The sequence below is a fragment of the Topomyia yanbarensis genome, unplaced genomic scaffold (genome assembly GCF_030247195.1).
Source record: "Topomyia yanbarensis strain Yona2022 unplaced genomic scaffold, ASM3024719v1 HiC_scaffold_186, whole genome shotgun sequence".
In the NCBI taxonomy this organism is placed as follows: domain Eukaryota; kingdom Metazoa; phylum Arthropoda; class Insecta; order Diptera; family Culicidae; genus Topomyia; species Topomyia yanbarensis.
In genome coordinates this window covers 45868-61693 of record NW_026683367.1, presented here as the reverse complement: position 1 = coordinate 61693, position 15826 = coordinate 45868, and the positions used below count along the sequence as shown (strand labels likewise).

At 38.4% G+C, this 15826-nt stretch overlaps 1 long non-coding RNA gene across 1 annotated transcript; it reads left to right on the top strand.

Annotated features, from left to right (window-relative positions):
• Window positions 1-6673, top strand: LOC131694883 (uncharacterized). The gene is made up of 2 exons (XR_009306552.1): window positions 1-171; window positions 6399-6673. It is a non-coding gene; the product is annotated as an uncharacterized LOC131694883 (long non-coding RNA).
• Window positions 6674-15826: the final 9153 nt, after the last annotated feature.

Sequence of the window (15826 nt, the reverse complement as noted above, 5' to 3'; positions counted from 1 at the left end):
CTCAGAGCTAGTCGCGATAGAATCCGGACGCCGCCGGTTGTGGTATATCCGTTCGTGGTTAAACAGAAGCGCGTTGAGTGTGAACTTTTTGTGAACTATACATTACCTGTTTAAATTATCAGTAGTGATATTGGAAAGGGATGTTTAAATTTTAGTTTCAATGAGAACAAAGTAAGAATGTCTATTGTGATTATTTGCAGGCAACTTCCAAGCATGACTCACGAGTATGTAGTGACGGAAAGCTGTCGAGTGTCTGTCTCCCAAGCATGAATAGAACACGAGCACTTGTGGAGAAAATTGAAGTTAATTGAATAAAAAAAATTGTTCTAATTGGAATCAATTGAATGCTTTCGAGTAGAGGTTCGAGTTCATTCAGGAAGGGTGACACGGATAAAGTCTGCGCGCTTCGTTGTGTGAAGATTGTACTTGTGTTCGTTGGTTGACTCTGGTGTTAATAACCGGAAAAGACTTTGATCTACAGGTCAATTTGCAATGCTGATGCGAATGATTGGCGATTTGTCATGGTTGTAGACCGATGAAACAGTAAACAGTTTTGTTTATATAATAATTGAACCAATATGATGACAGCAGCAGACAAGTGAAAAAAGCAATTGTTTCCGGCATTTTTCGAGTTCTTGCATTGCGTTGATAAGTGATGTTAGCAGCTAGTTGTTATGGAATTTTTTCACATTTCTCTGGCGGTTGAGCGGAACACGTTCTCTTCTCAATATTTTAGATCCCACTATTACTTGTATAGCGTATTTCGCTGCACTTCTTGTGAACATCGGAATAGATTGATAACATGGTATTACAGTAATGTTGAACTGTTCAAGTGACCTGGTATTAGGGTTACCAAATTATCTGAGAGTAAATTAAGGACACGGTTAATCTCGATCGAGATAAGTTGGAATGGTTTAGCTGCTGTCAACGATGTCGAAGTTCTAACAAATGGCAGTGCAAAAGTTTTAAGTACGAAATTATGGGTTCGAGACGGGCGATAAAGAATAAGAAAATATCGCAACTTGCATGGAACCTATGAAAAATTAAGCAATATTTTCATCAGAAAAGGTGCCAGTGAAATTTACAGAAAAGAATATCTCCAAAAACGTTTTTTGTCATATTTAGACCAGAACAATAAATCTACTATTTTGATCGGATTGAGCTTTCTAGTCACCATTCCAAGAGTGTGTTGGAATTGTATCAGGCTAATTTGGTGCATTTTGTCGCTAAGGAATTCGCCGAATTGGTCTGAATTCTAAAGAATGTAAATGACATACGTAGGACATGGATACAAATTGACAATACCGAATACGAGTACACAAGATCCCACAGCGTGAAGCGAAAGTTTAGAGATTTTTACCAAACAATGATTTGGTTTATTTACACAAAATGTGCTTCAGTCTGGCTTCTCCCTCTCGCAGGTTGATGAGATTGCCGGTATTGTAAACATCACCAAGCCACAATAGATTCTATATACAGTGTGTCCCACATTTATACGTTCACCCTGTTTTTTCGGTATAACAGTAAAGAAGCAGTATTCGTCAGTTGTAAAGCTCAAGAAAGCAATCAAATCATTCTAAAACAAACTTGGAGCAAGAAATATAGAAAATCGTAATGATAAAATGCCGAAGCGATCGAAACTTGTATTCAAAAATGATGGGAATTCGATTGACTGATAAATGTAATGTTGATTATTACCGGATATTTACTTGAATAATGCATTTTTTGGGAAAAACTATATTTTTTCTTAGTGAACGTATAAATGCAGGAACAACTTTTTTTTTACTTAAACTGCCATAACAAACAAACAAACAAACAAAACGCACCAAAGCTTCCAAATTTTGAGAAACATCGCAAATTATGCTTTAAAATAATCTTAGAAAATTTGGTGCAGTACTTTTGACTGAAAAAAAGTTAATCTGAGAAAATAGGATGAAAGGATAAATAAGAGACACATTTTTCACTTGAATTGCCATAACAAACAAACAAACAAGATGCATCATTGTTTCCAAACTTCGAGAAAAATCGTTGATTAAACTTTAAAATAAACACTGAAAATCTGGAACTGTTTGTGCGAATAGAGAAAAAGTTATCCAAAAAATAGTAGGGTGAACGTATAAAGGTGAGACACCACTTTTTTCACTTAAACTGCCATAACAAACGAACGAAACGCACCAGGGTTTCGAAATTTCTAGGAACATCGTTGATTAAGTTTTAAAACAAACACTGAAAAATTGGTGCAGTTTGCTTGAACGAAAAAAAAGTTATGCTGAAAAAACAGGGGAATGTATAAATGTGGGACACACTGTATTTATCTAAATATAAGGTCCTTCGTTCTTTTTAGTTTCTATTTGCACCAAGTTCTATTACTAGAGGTTAATTAGTTCTCACGTTAATAATCCATCAATCATTATGACTACTCAGGATTTATATAAGAAGCCCGTTTCAAGATGTTGATTACAATACGCCTCGATAGTGGTATATCGAGGAGGCCGGGAGGGTTGATGGGAACCTTTTTTCTGTTCTGTACTTTTTCTCTCTTTACCAGTTCACAATCTACAATCAAACAATAACAAATAGAAAATTGAGAATGGATGTGCTATGTGTGGTGGTTGGCTGTTCAAGTTTGCGATTTCACCAATCGGTCTCTTCCGGAAGTCTATCCTCGATTCTAGAAGCCTAGGTCCATGTCTTCAGCTTGACCAATTAAGAAAATGCGCTCATACCTATTAGACAACACGTCTCATAGCGACATGACCGGGAACCCTAACGATATAAGGGAACTCACGCTCAGCTAGAATCTAAATCGTACACTATGTTACAAAATCACGTCAGCATACAAACGTTTGAGCCCTTTGCGATTGGCCAAGCAACCTACGCCCACGATCTCGCAAATATGATAACACCCCGGTGATAAGGTGAACTTCTTAGCACTCATAAACTTACAAACGCGATCTCAAGCGGGAGGCGCTCGCGCGATCATGAAATTGCCACATCCGGCAGGCTCTATCCTCGGTACCAACAGTTTAGGTCCATGTCAAACAATGGGTAGGCAAGGTTAGAGACATAATCGAAATGAAGTAGAATACACTTAGGCTGTTAATTCAAATACTGCAATTTTTACTATCTTCTGCATGGTTGCATTAGAGGGATTCCATGAGAAACCAGCCGACCACGAAATATGACCATCGTCGATTCGAACGAGACGTTGAAGTTGAGTTCGGCTTATGAATCTCCTTGATTTTCTCTGACAATTGCAATGTTTTGATACTAGAGCAATTTTTTAAAAGGGCGTAGACATTTCTACGTGCGTTAATTTCATTTTTTTTGTTCGTTTACTGTATTTTATACAGCAAACTTTTTGAGAACGAGTTACAGGGAATTAACATTTCTGTACAAAAAAAAAACACATACAGAAAAAATGTTATGTCATTTCTCATAAAAACTAAAATTTGCTTGAGCTTGACCTTGAGCTTGTGCGACCACCCCTGGCTGCTACTCCGTTATCGATCTGGACTAGCTGAAGTTGCACAGGGAATCAGTAGATAATTATGCTTGGGAGTAGCGAAACATCTTTCAATGTGCAACTCCTGGTAATCCTAAAGTGTTTATTGATCAATACCGGCGCCGGCCAAGCCTGAACGTAGATCGCGGAAGGAAAGGGAAGGAATTGTTAGTCCGATACTTGCTTTTGTTAGAGGCCGCACTCCACAAGTATCACGGGAGGAGGATATTTTTGTTAGTTGAGTATAGAAGTTGGATATACTACTTCTTTACCGACGCCAGAGAGGTGATTCCACTACCTAGACTAGATATCGATCCACCAATTTCATGGACCGGGGACCAACGGCTTTACTTCCCTTCCGAAGGAAGACGTGACCACAGATTTTTTCACCTCAGAAAAATCTCAACGACCTCGGCTGGAATTGAACCCAGGCCAACTGGAATGGGTGACGGTCACGCTTACCACTCAACCACCGGCGCCGTCAAATAAAGTGAAAAAACATAAAATAAACCGGTCCTAATGTGGATCTACAAATCCCGTCATACATGTAGCAGTTATACAATGAATCTGGTTCTACTGATTGTTATAAAACTGTGTTTCTAGCAGCATATACGAGTTGTTATAGTTACATATACGTTAGCACACGCGACATACAAACGCACACGCGATCGCACGTTAACGTACACACGCTCGATTCTCTCGCCATAATACATAAGCAGAATAATTCGCTTTGCAGAACAACATAAATTACGTTGTCGAATGTAATGACGTTTCATACAGCATCCCAGTATATCATTATCACTTGCTCTGTATATGTATATGAAGCTGATATAACGCGTACATGCTTCAAGGATCTTTAAAGCATGTATGCTTTACCTATGCATTTAGTGCCATTATAGAGCAAATATTAAGCCGATATAATGATATCGCAATGCTGTGGGTTGATTCTTTATGCAACTTCTATGAAATTTATATTCGGCATATTTCATTTTATTCGACTATATGCAATATAGTCTAGACAGCAAAAGCAGCGCAATTGTAAGGGACGCGGTAAGGTTTCTGTTCGAGACTTACTAAATTCAATTCAATTCAAACATTATTCATATCGTGTAAGAACGATATTCCGATAAGGATATCATTACAATGCATTAGAAGGGAGTCAATTACGGTTCTGAACAGGATTTTGATATTTTTCCTTTTTGTTCATCATACTGGAAAGGAATCATAAAAAATCGTTGCAAAATCGCATTGCAGAAAATGACAGTCAATTCAAACTTTCTAAAGTCATGCCAATATAAGGCTTCCAAAAACTTACATTTGTGCACTGAAGCTATATAATAGCATTAGTACCGCAAAAACGGGCTGTCAATCTCTGCACAGTAATAGCACAATATTTCGCCTTTTCTGGCTTAATACTGGCATTTTGTCAGAATATATGGGTTAATGGTTCTTTAGGACTGCCCCTTTAAGTTGATCTAAAGCAGATATTAGGTTACGTTATAAAGCCTTTTGATTACCTTGGTGGTAGCACAAACTAACGTAAGCGTTCAAAATACATGTCAGAATACGGGAAAATGGATACCGTGGGGATCGTGTGGTGAGAATGCATTCAAAAAAACATCCCCTCCTACCTGACCATCCAATACACAACGGAAAACCTTGCAAAGCAACTGCTCAGAAAATTTTATCTATTACGACCAAACCGCAAACGGTTGCTAATCCAATGCTTGCGGATCATGCAATAGCAAGTACTAACTTAACAGCGATCGTGCCACGAAACCCACTACCTTTCCCAAGTAACAACTATTGCGCCTAGTGCCTCTGAACCAACAACCAGCACCACAAATAAGCAATAAATGTCAACGAAGAGGGATTGGGTATTACATTTACTGTGTTTCAATAATTTCGTGTTCACTCAATAACGTCTTTTCGCTATCAGATTCTGCTTAAACGTTCGTTTTTTTGTTTGCTAGCACGCCGCTATTCCGCGCACTCTGTTCCGGTAGTTTTCAGTACACAGAAACGTTTGAGGATATCGTGGATAAATTTACGTGGTTGTCAAAAAATAATATTCTTATTTAATTTTCATTTAGCACAACTTTTCTGAACTTTCAGCACTAATAATTGAGTACTTTCATCAAACTGCTGTCAACATTTTTCGTAAACGATAACTGGAAGCGCTGTTCCAAAATAAATTGCATGTTAGGTGTTTAACTTCGCAGCACTTTAGCATGTACCTACCTACAATCAAATTTAAACGTTCTAAAGTTATTGTTGAACATAATAATGCTATAAACAGATTAGCCTCGTTTCTATCTATATGCGCATTGAAAGAGCTCACTGTTGTCCATCGACAAAAAGTGGAACAAAACATACAATTCAACGCTTTATTTACATTTCATCTTACTGCATATCTATCTTCATTTATGCCGTTCAGGGTGGGTTTCCAGTCAATTAAACTTTCATTTTCCCGTACATTAGTCTAGTTGCGTGGTCCAGTGGCAGTTATTTCCCTTTTCCATAATCGTTGTAAAAGGGACAGTGTTGGAAATGGAACCAAATAATGTAGGTTATTGATTGAAGATTGATTCGCGGAATGTGTGATCTAATGGTGACCAGCAGCGCTGCTTGAACCTGCGACTAGCAACCTGTAAAATGAATGAACAATGTTCGTAATGTTTTCTCGTCATCGCACAAAGCCAATTCGAATTCGTCGCACCCATTAACTTATGTACATCTTGAACCGAACGTCGTATCGGTTGACATTAAATATAGCATTGACGCACCTGATGCTTTGGCTTTATTGCTTTAAAAATAAAGTTTTGACATCATACCTTCTTATCAGTTTACTTGTCGTTTCACGGTTGTGTACCATTTGTGCATCGGGTTTGAGTTTGTGCCGATTGGACCATAGTTGTTTCCATAAATACACATATAGAACATCAGATCATCAGTGATGCAATTTCCAGCTTAAAACGAAGTAACATATACTATCGCTTGCGTAATGAGTGAGAAGTTGCCATACGATAATCAAGTGTGGATTTTTAATACGTGCGCCAAGTGCCAGTTGTTGTGTTGTAAAATCGCTGCACCATTGCTTCAAGTGGACTGACCCGGATGACGCTGGGCGGATTAATGTGTGGATTCAATTCGACGGAACTTTTATCGGTAAGATTGTAGTGTGATGGATATTTTAGTTATGAGTACACACTTTATCAGCGTTTCAGTTCCATGATCCGTTTGGTCTTATATTTAGGATGGTTTCAGATATGTGACAGTGTGGAGAAGTATTTCTTAATATGTCTCGGAATATAATACTATCCAAATCAATGAAAAAATATTAAATTTGGAATAATATTCAGTCCATTTAGCGGGGTCTTTGAAATTTTGCTTAGAAGGGAGATTCATCTTAATTATGTTTATAAAGTACTTGCTAGAATCGAGGAGATACGCAACCGTGGAAATCCAAAAATAATGCGACTTTTTAAGCAAAAAGTCTGCAACCAAAATATATCCATTTTTGAATGGTTTTAAGGGGGCGAGACTATTTTTCAATTTCCGAGCACAGGATGGCTAAATATATTGAGGTTTTTTGCACATTGCAAAAAACACTTTGGTCTTACAAAACAGTTTTGATGGCATGCAAAAATCGCTTAACCATTCTCCCCCATTTCCGCTCACAGTTCGATAGCAGAAAAAACACATAAATTAACGCTCCAAAAGATTTGTTTTGGGTGTATGGGAAACAGGGTTGCCATTATTTTTCAAAGAAAATCTGGCAGTTCAACTAAAAATGTCTGGTAAAATCTGGCACTTGAAAGCGACCTCAAAGTCATCGAAATTTTGTATATATTTTAGTTTTCATAGAACCTGCATCAATGGATTTTTGTAAAATTTGGGACATTATTACCCAAATTTCCAAAATGTGCGTGTAGCAGCTTCAAAAATTTAAAAATCTGGCAGAATGAGAGGTTTGTCTTTTTGTCTGGAAGCTGTCAAAAACTCTGGCTGTGCCAGATAAATCTGGCATAATGCCATCCCTGATGGGAAATACATATCTTTCATTCTAGGGTTGAGCACAACGACTTTTCGAACATTGATTTTTTGCGACAGCCTAATGCACAGCGACAGCCAAGTTGGAATATATTGGACAAAAGAACATCAGAAAACAAACTATACCACCAATATCAACGGCTTATTTAGGCCAATGGATGGACGGATGATGGAATTTGTCTATGTTCTGTATTATTTCCCACAACTGTACTTAATTTGATCTATAGTACACGAAATCTTTTTTGATACCTGAAACAGCGTATGGAATCTCGTGAGTAAATTGCGCATTTACTGCAGGTTTAAATTTATATTTCAGTTAACTCTTACGTCTCCAACCCCTATTTCAGTGAAAATATTAAATTTCAAAATAATGGTACTCACTGCGTTCCAACCAAACTTGATGCGGGTTTTTAGAAACGATCACAAAATTTGTCTAGTTTTAGGAACCAGGACCATCTTTCCGGAAATGGTCGTAGTTCCGGATATATTGTTGGGAGTACTGGGACCCCTCTTTCCGAAAAACTAAAAACTTTTGATTTTGTAAAACAAATGGTTTGTAAACATTATGAGGGTTTTTGGTCGAAATGACCACATCATAGGGTATTCCGGGAACCTGGTTCCTCCGGCAAAGAGGACACTTTTCATCCGGCTGTAAAATCAGTCTTTCGGCATGTCAAACTTTATGATTTTGCAAAACAAGTGCGCTGGATGATTTTTTGAAGGTTTTTGGGTCAAATTGGCCACATCCCAGGGTTTTCTAGGAACCTGGTTCCTCCGGCAAAGAGGACACTTTTCGACTGATTATAAAACCCATCTTGCGGCTAGGGTTCGCAGTACCGACCCATTTTGGCCGGAACCGGTACTGCAGTACTGAAGCGCCCAGTACCGATAGTACCGGTAAAGTACCGGTACTCGAATAATTTTTTCAAAAAATTCTCAAAAAATGCTTCAAAGAGAAACTGAATGCTCAAACTGATGTCTCAGTGCAGCAGAAGGTATTTTTCAAATGCGGCACATTATTTTATTTTGAGATCTAGGCCACTTTGAATTCAACAACAGCTAAGCGATGCGACTTTCGTCGAATTCAACAGACGGTAAATGTAAGAAACCCTATTATCAACAGTAAATCGAAGCCAGAATGTAATTACGTGTACGTTAGTCGCATTTCCTCTCGGCATTATCGCTTTGCTGTAAATTGGTTTCGACTTTTATGCATACCAAGCCTTTTAATATTCTGTAAACTATGAAGTTTAGCTGACTTTTCCGATCACCAAAAATTACGAACCGCTCCATTCGAAGCGGTACACCAACTCTAAAATTGTAAGCTACCAAATCACTGTTTTTTCTTTAATGGCCAAAGATTTAAGCGCAAACCAAATACAGCCATGACGTAGGCCACAACCTTATTACGCGCCTCCCAGTGAATAATTGGAGCCAATCAGAATATCGCTAGTAAAAAAAATTACTCTTATGCTAGATGTTATTTAGTAGACGATAGTTGAAATTTTATTTCGACCAAATAGTGCAGGAATTTAAACGATCAGTACAACAGAAGTTAGTAATATTTAACTTCAAGAATTATTATGATGATGGCTCCCCTCATTTCCCCACAAAGGCGTAAGCTGAACGATTTATCTAGAAGATAATTTAATATTTAATTTAAAGCCACCTTGCAGATCGATATTTAGAAACAGGTCTCGCTATAGAGTCTACATATTTTTCATATTTGTGTGGTACCGAAATCCCGATACTGGCTTTTGTTCAGTACCGATAGGTACCAATAATGGGTCGGTATTCCCGGGATTTTCGGTACCGGTATAACCGGTACCACAACCCTACTTCCGGCATGTCAAACTTTATGATTTTGCAAAACAAGTACAGTGGATGACGATTTGAGGGTTTTTGGTAGAATTGGCCACACCCTAGGGTATTCCGGGAACCTGGTTCCTCCGGCAAAGAGGACACTTTTCATCCGGTTATAAAACCCTCCTTGTGATGATGATGATTTTGCAAAACATGTGCACTGGAGAACGTTTTGAGGGTTTTTGGTAGATTTCGCCACACCCTAGGGTATTCCGGGAACCAGGTTCCTCTGTTAAAAAGGACACTTTTCGACTGGTTATAAAACCCACCTTGCGGCATGTCAAACTTCATGTTTTTTGAAAAACAAGTACAGTGGAGGAATATTTGAAGGGTTTTTGGACGAATTGGCCACACCCAAGTTATTCTGGGAACATAGTTCCTTCAGCAAAGAGGACACTTTTCATCTGGTTATAAAACCTTCATAATACAAAATATGAAATAAGTGCACTGGAACGCATTTTGTGGATTTTTTGGTCGAATTGGCCACACCATTCCGGTATTCCGGGAACCTGTTTCTTCCGGCAAATAGGACATTTTTCATACAATTATAAAACCCTCCTGCCCTCTCGCAGGTTGATGGGATTGACGGTATTGTAAACATCATCAAGCCACAATAGATTCAATAGAGTTATCTAAATATAAGGACCTTCGCTCTTTTTAGTTTTTATTTGCACCAAGTTCTACTACTAGAGGTTAATTAGTTCTCATGTTAATAATCCACCAAACATTATGACTACTGAGGATTTGATTTATATAAGAAGCCCGCTTCAAGATGTTGATTACAATACGCCTCGATAGTGGTGTGTCGAAGAGGCCGGGAGGGCTGATATGAGCCTTTTATCTGTTCTATACCTTTCCTCTATTTACCAGCTCATAACCAACAATCAACCAGTAACAAATAGATAATTGAGAAAGGATGTGCTATGTGTGGTGATTGGCTATTCAAGTATTAGTAGTGTTTGAAGTACTAATGTATGTCTCATGTGATGATCATAACTTCAGCTGTATCTTGTACCTATCTAATCTATTACGTCTCTCATATATTGTCTTTTATTTCTTCTTTTCGAGTCCTATACTGCCATTCTACACCCGCCTTCAGCTGGGTCAACAAAGATGGTGATAGTGAACGTCTTGACACTCACACATTCTCAAACGCGGTCTCAGCGGGAACCTACAAAAATGCCCTCGCGCACGCGATTGCGAATCGATCTCGTCCGGAAGTCTGTTCTTGATCCTAGAAGCCTAGGTCCATGCCTTCAGCTGTACCAATTAAGAAAATACGCCCATACCTATTAGACAACACGTCTCATGGCGACATGACCGGGAACCCTATCGATATAAACGATCCCACTCTCTGCCAGAATTCTAACCGCACACCGAAAATTTAATATCAGACTCACGGTTCGCGCGACTATTCAAGAACACACGTTACAAAATCACGTCAGCACACAAACCTTAGAGCCACTCGTGATTTTCCAAGCAACCTACGAACTCGCAAACATGATTACACCCCGGTGATAAGGTGAAAATCTCAGCACCCATAAACTTACCAACACGATCTCAAGCGTTAACCTACAAACTCCCGCGCTCGCGTCATCGTGAATCGGGATCGTCCGGAAGTCTCTATCCTCGGTACAAACAATCTAGGTCCTTGTTAATTAATAAAAAAAATAATAAAATTGAAAAATAACTCCCATATCCACTAGACAAAACGTTCCATGGCGACATGACCGGAAACTCTAGTGATATGGGATAACTCTCTCTCTCTGTCAGAATGTGATTCGTACACCGAAAACTAAAGATCAGAATGACGGTCCGCGAAGATATGAAGCGCCGCAGGGTTTCAAAATCGAATTTATGCACGCGAAGTCACATACAAGCGAGCACACGCGACAAACACGTCAACATACGAACGCTTAAGCCCTTCGCGATCATCTACACACACCTATGCCCGAGATCGCGTAAACTTGATAACACTCCGGCAATTGTGTGAACGTTTTAGTACTTACGACGTTACAAACGCGGTCTCAAACGCGAACCCGCAAATGCGCGCGATCATGAATCGGTCACGTCCGGAAATCTTTAGCCTTCATTCTAGCAATTTAGGTCCATACATTCAGTTGGACCAATCAAAAAAAAAATAAAGCTCATCCAATAGACCACGCGTTCTACGGCGACATAAATGGGAATTCTAATGATATGTAAGAACCCACTTTCTTCTTGAATCTGAACCGTACACCAAAAATCAAAAATTAAGTATCAGATTCACGGTCCGCGCGCGATTATTCTAGAACACACGCGAATATGCGAAAGGCACACGGTTATGAAATAGAATTTATACACGCGAAGTTCATACACGTTAGCACACGCGACATACAAACGCGCACGCGACATACAAACGCACACGCGATCGAGCACGTTAACCTACAAATGTTCGAGCCCTTCGCGATGATACACGCGATCGCGAGTCCCTACGCCCGCACATACCTGAATCGTACAATGAATATCACATTCAGAAGGGTTTTTGGGCGACCCTCCTTGCGGCATGTAAAGCTTCATGATTTTGCAAAACAAGTGCACTGGGAGACATTATGAGGGTTACACTGCATAATATTTCGAGGTATTTTGTGCAAATTGAACACAACCCGAGCTTTTACCTGAACTTAATTCCACCGAAAAAGAAAACCCTTTTCGAACGGTTTCAAAACCTGTTTTGCCTACCATGTCAAAATAGTATCTCGTTTTCGACACTCTTTGAAGTCCTTTAGATTTCTCCGGGTAAATTATTTGATACGGTTATTTCCGGAAAGATGGTTTCTAAAACTAGACAAATTTTGTGATCGTTTTTAAAAACCGCATCAAGTTTGGTTGGAATACGCCAGAGTACCAGGAGGAATTGGGGTAAACAGGTTCACACGTTTCAGGCGGTCATTCGCGTCCACGATAATCTGGACTTTTATACATAAGAATTGCTACTTTTGATCAGTCACACTAACTTTGATCAGCCGCATTAAATTTTATTCCGAGTTATGTATTCAGTATTGAAAATAAACTCAAACGGAGCAAAACAAGCACGATACCTTACCGTACGGTCGTTGTATATATTAGCTATTTCAAAAAAGTCTCGCCTGGGAACATTTTTTGCTCATTGTGCATCGTTTGGAAGGTTCCTTCACAAAAGTAGAGTTCACCTCTTCAACTAAAAGTAATGAACCACTGCAGGAGCTTTCGATGCAAACACCGGGAGAACTCGACTGCTCCCGGCCGTTCGGAAAAGACCCGGACTTTTTCGCCCAGTAGTAACAGCCAGGCTTGCGAAATGTACTGGAGAATGACACGAATCAGCAGACAGTCATGCAGTATAACTGCCGGCAGCTGCCGAACGCAAATTGCTATAACAGCTACGACTGAAAATGTCAAGGATCTCATCACATTTTCATTCCGGAATGTTATGTTCGTTCTTTTCTATAACTTCTCTTTTTCTTCCGAATCCAAGACCGACATGCTGTGGTAAACAGCTACCCTTTCTTCATGCTGTGACCGGTGAGCTACACAGTTCGGTTTTCGCTAGGCGCTCAGTGAAATTATTGCTATCGGTACTCACCCCATACAGAACACTCAATAATATATTCCCGTTTCGCTGTGCATCGGAAATTTTCGTTTTCTTTATTTTCGCTTCCTGCTGCCTCTCGGTAGGCTGACACCGTACAGTAGCTCAGCATTCTACGCATTTAGTCTATCAGTGCAAGTTCGTAAGCCGTTTGGAACAGTTGATTGAATTTATATGCGCAAGTACCCATCGAGAGCCGATATATGTATTCTATCTCAAAGTAATATGGATTGTACATGCTTATGTAGAATACATTTCCTTTGAATATATGAACAGTTCAAGCAATGAAATCAAATGTTATGAAATACTCCGTTTTTTAAGTATTTATGTTTAGCTAGCTTGAAAATTGATCAATATTCTTGTACTGAATGAACTTTAGTCTTCGTGCCACGTGTCGATGAAACGTATAATTATTCCTTCTCTAATTTATAGACATATAATGAGTTTTACTATTGGCGAAATACTCAGTTCATGCAAACTATTCTAAAAGTCGAACATGACTTTTATTTATAAGTAGAATTTATAAAGAGAGACAACTGCAGAAATTTACAGTTCCTCTCTTTTGAAACTTTCTAAGACAATAGCTACTATATTACTATACACATTTTTGCTAAATATCAAAACTGCAGAACTGAGATTCCATTAAATGTTGAAAGGTAAAAGTGTTTACATTTTGATATTTATAGCATCGATTTAAACCAAGATACTTTGCTGAACATAACAACTAAAAGAAATGCACTCCCAAAGCGCTAGATATTTTGTCTTGTTAATTTTCGTTCCTGCCCAACTGTGCAGTACTGTTTAGCTGGATTGTCCAACATTTAATAAAATATAATATAATTTGCTCACGAAGAAAATATTTTCGACCGATTAATAGTGTCAGATACTGCAAATGATGCGAATCAAGAGTACCTAATGTAAATTTTCATTAAAAAGCTGTTTTTTTCTGGACGAAGACCCTTATTTATTTATTTATAAAGGATTAGGCCAATAAATCAACAATTTAATGCAATAAAATGTAGAATAAACATATATTTGAAATTCCGCGCCCAAAAATTTTGGAACATATATTTTTCAGGCGCCCCAACATCTGAAGTGAAAATCAACTAGTTAAATTTACTGATTTAGCGTCATCTACAGTTGGTGTCACTGTTATTGAACAAGATTTAGATTTTAATATCTGAACTCAAATATGTACATGAAAATGGCATTCGTCGTTTTATGGAAGCTACCACAGCTACCTTTCATAAATAGGAACAATATCTCAAAATCTTATTGTCTATCTCGAGATAATCTTGCATTATGTCATGTTGTTGCTGTAAAAAAAGTCGAGAAAGTTTCTAATTTAGGAAAAAAATAATAACTCTGTCACTTTGCCAACTGATTTTGGTGATAAAAAGGTTGTCATATGCGGATTTAAATGTTCTTTCTAACTTTTATTGAAGCAAAGACGCTTGTTTGTAAAAATGTTGGGCAATTTTCACATTTTTCATGAAAAAATCGTAAAATAATGGTAATTTTTATATTGTTGTCCCAAAATAACATAACACCGTTATAAAGGTCTATTCGTCCTTCAAGAACAATCAAAAAATTTAGGATCAGTTGAAAAGCGTAGTTTTTTTAGTGCCGAAAGTTCCAAAAATAGTTTTTTGGTTTTGAATAAAGATTTCGAGGATATATTAAATTGATCAAATATTGTGATTTTGTGTTGTATTGGACCAAACCAACAACCGTTATTAGATCACTTACATAATACATTAATTTTTTTATTTTGTGGCTCTGTGTCATGAATCCGAAGGGATTTATATATTTCATAAATTACTACAGTTTAATGAATCTCTTTGCTTCGCTTATAAGAAAAAGATTGATAAAAAAGTGGCTTGATAATTGCGGTGAGTCTATGAACATACAAGAAACACTGCATTGAAAAAATATTTTATAATTTTATCTTTACCTGAATGCACTATTTAGAGAATTAAAATGATGTAACATTAATGGACGATTCAGACGATACATCAGCTTCCGTCAACGTCAACGGAACGTCACCGTTCCGTCAGGATAAGTTACATGCAGTTAAATGGGGGCATTCACACATATCATCAACGGCACGGAACGTTTTGGCATGCGGCACGTGTGAACGGGCGCAAAAGAAAAGTATTTAACATATCTTGACGGAACGGTGACGTTCCGTTGACGTTGACGGAAACTGATGTATCGTCTGAATCGCGCTTAAAGCTTTCCAGTCACACGACTTGACGTGCTTTCTATAAAGCGCGATTCAGACGATACATCAGCTTCCGTCAACGTCAACGGAACGTCACCGTTCCGTCAGGATAAGTTAAATACGTTTCTCTTGCGCCCGTTCACACGTGCCATACGTCAAAACGTTCCGTGCCGTTGATGTTGTGTGTGAATGCCTCCATTTAACTGCATGTAACTTATCCTGACGGAACGGTGACGTTCCGTTGACGTTGACGGAAGCTGATGTATCGTCTGAGTCGTCCTTAACAGTGTTTTTTCAACTGGGGGTGAATTCACCCCCAGGGGTACGTCAGATTATAAATTATTCCGGGTAAATTTCGACTTATACTAACATTTCCATCGAATTATTGTCTCTATATCATAGAGTCAATAATTCGATGGAAATATTAGGATAACAAATTGAAATTTACCCGGAATAATTCATAATCCCACGTACCCCTGGGGGTTAATTCACCCCCGGTTGAAAAACATTGTTCTATAATGAATTTTTTTTTATATCCTGGTGGATTCATTTTGGACTTCAGCCAAGGATG